Here is a 4,186-nt window from a genome sequence, read left to right as displayed (position 1 = left end):
CAAGACACAATAAAGACAAGGACGTCCCCCAGAATGAGCAAACAGTGGTGTGTATAGATGAGTTCGAAATACAAAACGAGCTGTGGCAGCCAAACAACTTCCTGTTCTCATTCAGATCAGTGATGGACCGGCCCCTAATAGAGCCTGTCTGCCAGGGGCCACTGCACACTATTAGGATTCATTAGTCTGCTCATCATAAATTTTGACTCCAGCTAGGTACAGGACGTGCCCCTGATGACTGTTCAATCAAACATATCTAATCCTGTTTATCTCTAGTCTGTTTATTAGAGATGTTTACTAAGCCAAGCATACTATTGCAATTGCACATTCTTAGGATATGGATTTGAACAATGCCCTAACACAGAGCGTCTCAAAAAGGGGGCCACAGGGTGACCTAAAAGTAAAACATTCTAAAGATGCAAAAAAAACACAAGATGATAAAAAACAACAACTTTTAAGCTAATATTTTCCACCTTAATAGCTTTAATTTTTTTTTTAATAAAAACACATAATCAGAATCTTGAGTATAATGGCAATGAGTTTTCTGAAAAAGTGCAAATCACATATGTAGTATTATTTTAAAAGGCATACAATCTGTGACTAATGATCGTAAAAGTTATGTAAGTATGTACTTTGTAAGGTTGAATGACTACCAGATGGTGTCATTATAACCTGTTTATGTATTTGAGTCAGTTCCTCAATTATACTGTGATTACTGGCCATTAGCTGAGGTCATAGTCTGATCTGAGGTTGTGAACTTTTTTAAATTCAAAAAAATTAAAAGAACAACAGGTGTTAAATAGTCACGTTATTTACATCATTAGCTGCAGGCAAAATAAAAATAAAAAAATGTTGCTTTTGAAACATGTTTGCAGAACTTTAAGTTGGTTCCAGTGAACGTCTGTACTGCGTTGGCATTGTTTACGTTCAACCCTGCAGCACTTCTTACTGACCAGAAGAGGGCGGTAGAGAGCTGTCAATCGCCAGACCTCAGTGTTCAAAAAGCATCTTGTTTCTAAGATTATGGACTAAAATAAGAAAACTGTGCCATAGCCTATGAAATAAACGGTTTAGATCACCAAAGCACTGTATGTGTGTGTGTGTGTGTGTGTGTGTGTGTGTGTGTGTGTGTGTGTGTGTGTGTGTGTGTGTGTGTGTGTGTGTGTGTGTGTGTGTGTGTGTGTGTGTGTGTGTGTGTGTGTGTGTGTGTGTGTGTGTGTGTGTGTGTGTGTGTGTGTGTGTGTGTGTGTGAGTTTGTGAGGAGTGGGTTCTGAATTTCAGGAATCTTGGATCTTCACTATAGTCCCCATGTCAGCCCAACCCTGATGAGTGAAGGCTTTGCCAAGAATCTCTGCACAGCAGGCTGAGATGCTCCTCTCACATCAGGAGGTTAGTTTGTTTTGTGCTGCCACAATACAAACCAGATCTCAAGACAACAGCCAAAGGATTTATAATGGGGCTCAGGGCCTCTCCTCTACAGCTCAGTGGCGTATAGACATGCATATCACACAAACGCAGTCCTCTCTCAACATTGGGGGAGGCTTCTTGCTCTTCTAGAAGAGCTATATCAGTTTGGTTTCTCTAGCTCATGGCACATCAGGATCAGGATCTAGACTTAAACAGTGGTTCTTCTCAACCTTTTGAATGCAAGACTCTTCCCCTGTCTAAACTTAGAACTACCTCTGGTGCTTTTGGTGTAAAAAACAAACAAATATATGCCAGTTTAATGTTATACAGGTCCTTCTCAAAAAATTAGCATATTGTGAAAAAGTTCATTATTTTCCATAATGTAATGATAAAAATTAAACTTTCATATATTTTAGATTCATTGCACACCAACTGAAATATTTCAGGTCTTTTATTGTTTTAATACTGATGATTTTGGCATACAGCTCATGAAAACCCAAAATGAAAACCCAAAATCTCAAAAAATTAGCATATCATGAAAAGGTTCTCTAAACGAGCTATTAACCTAATCATCTGAATCAACTAATTAACTCTAAACACCTGCAAAAGATTCCTGAGGGTTTTAAAAACTCCCAGCCTGGTTCATTACTCAAAACCGCAATCATGGGTAAGACTGCCGACCTGACTGCTGTCCAGAAGGCCATCATTGACACCCTCAAGCGAGAGGGTAAGACACAGAAAGAAATTTCTGAACGAATAGGCTGTTCCCAGAGTGCTGTATCAAGGCACCTCAGTGGGAAGTCTGTGGGAAGGAAAAAGTGTGGCAAAAAAACGCTGCACAACGAGAAGAGGTGACCGGACCCTGAGGAAGATTGTGGAGAAGGACCGATTCCAGACCTTGGGGGACCTGTGGAAGCAGTGGACTGAGTCTGGAGTAGAAACATCCAGAGCCACCGTGCACAGGCGTGTGCTTTGAACCAGAAACAGCGGCAGAAGCCCCTGACCTGGGCTACAGAGAAGCAGCACTGGACTGTTGCTCAATGGTCCAAAGTACTTTTTTCGGATGAAAGCAAATTTTGCATGTCATTCGGAAATCAAGGTGCCAGAGTCTGGAGGAAGACTGGGGAGAAGGAAATGCCAAAATGCCTGAAGTCCAGTGTCAAGTACCCACAGTCAGTGATGGTCTGGGGTGCCATGTCAGCTGCTGGTGTTGGTCCACTGTGTTTTATCAAGGGCAGGGTCAATGCAGCTAGCTATCAGGAGATTTTGGAGCACTTCATGCTTCCATCTGCTGAAAAGCTTTATGGAGATGAAGATTTCGTTTTTCAGCACGACCTGGCACCTGCTCACAGTGCCAAAACCACTGGTAAATGGTTTACTGACCATGGTATTACTGTGCTCAATTGGCCTGCCAACTCTCCTGACCTGAACCCCATAGAGAATCTGTGGGATATTGTGAAGAGAAAGTTGAGAGACGCAAGACCCAACACTCTGGATGAGCTTAAGGCCGCTATCGAAGCATCCTGGGCCTCCATAACACCTCAGCAGTGCCACAGGCTGACTGCCTCCATGCCACGCCGCATTGAAGCAGTCATTTCTGCAAAAGGATTCCCGACCAAGTATTGAGTGCATAACTGAACATAATTATTTGAAGGTTGACTTTTTTTTGTATTAAAACCACTTTTCTTTTATTGGTCGGATGATATATGGTAATTTTTTGAGTTTTCATGAGCTGTATGCCAAAATCATCAGTATTAAAACAATAAAAGACCTGAAATATTTCAGTTGGTGTGCAATGAATCTAAAATATATGAAAGTTTAATTTTTATCATTACATTATGGAAAATAATGAACTTTTTCACAATATGCTAATTTTTTGAGAAGGACCTGTATATCTTTATTTTTAGCATGTTTAGTACTTTAAGACTAAAAAGAAAATGTAAATAATTTTCAGACTTATTTGGTCACCCAGTAGTTTGCAGAGGGCCCCTGGTTGAGAAAAACTGGACTATAGAAATGACAAAATACTTGGGGCAAGAATCTTATTTTTAATGCACATTATTGACATTACCGATGGGGAATTACTGCCGGTACATTTTAATTTCTAATAAGAAATAAAGCACAGAACAGAAAATAGACAGAGCCTCATGGGATTAACTGTGGAGTTTATTTATTTTTTTAATGTAGATGTGTACAGAGAGGTAGAGGTAGGTTTTTTTTGTTTGTTTGAACCTTAAAAAAAATGCACTAATGACTAATAATAGCGCTTTTGTTCCATTAAACAACATTTAAGCACCGGACAAAGAGTTCACTTCAACATACAGTGCAAATCATCACAGTGTTCTCATAGGGTGATTGTCAAAACAGTAATATACAAGTTTTGCATAAGGAAAAAGGACGTTTTTTTTTTTCAACTCTGAAACAACAGGCACACAGATGCTTTCACATTTGTGCAGGTGTAGGGCAGCATCCCATGAGTAGAACAGAGGTACAGTGAAACCAATTATAAATGTTTTATAATACAATAGGCTCATATGGTTTAATCCATAACACTGTTTTGCATTTCAGAAAGGAGTGAAAAATCCTGGAAACATAAATGTGTCAATGTAATGTAACAGGTCTACAGATTGGTGCAGCCAGTTGCTGTACATTGTCATGGCGCTGTTTGGAATAATCCTAAAAGATTAAATAAACATTTACAGAAGTAAAAGTAGCTTCATATGATTAAAAAAAAAAAAAAAAAAAATTAATTATGTTTGTTTGTTAATTAAGTAAATGT

The sequence above is a fragment of the Cyprinus carpio genome, chromosome B7 (assembly GCF_018340385.1).
Source record: "Cyprinus carpio isolate SPL01 chromosome B7, ASM1834038v1, whole genome shotgun sequence".
NCBI classification, from domain to species: Eukaryota; Metazoa; Chordata; class Actinopteri; order Cypriniformes; family Cyprinidae; genus Cyprinus; species Cyprinus carpio.
The sequence above is the reverse complement of the archived record's forward strand: the minus strand, read 5'-3'. Positions refer to the sequence as shown.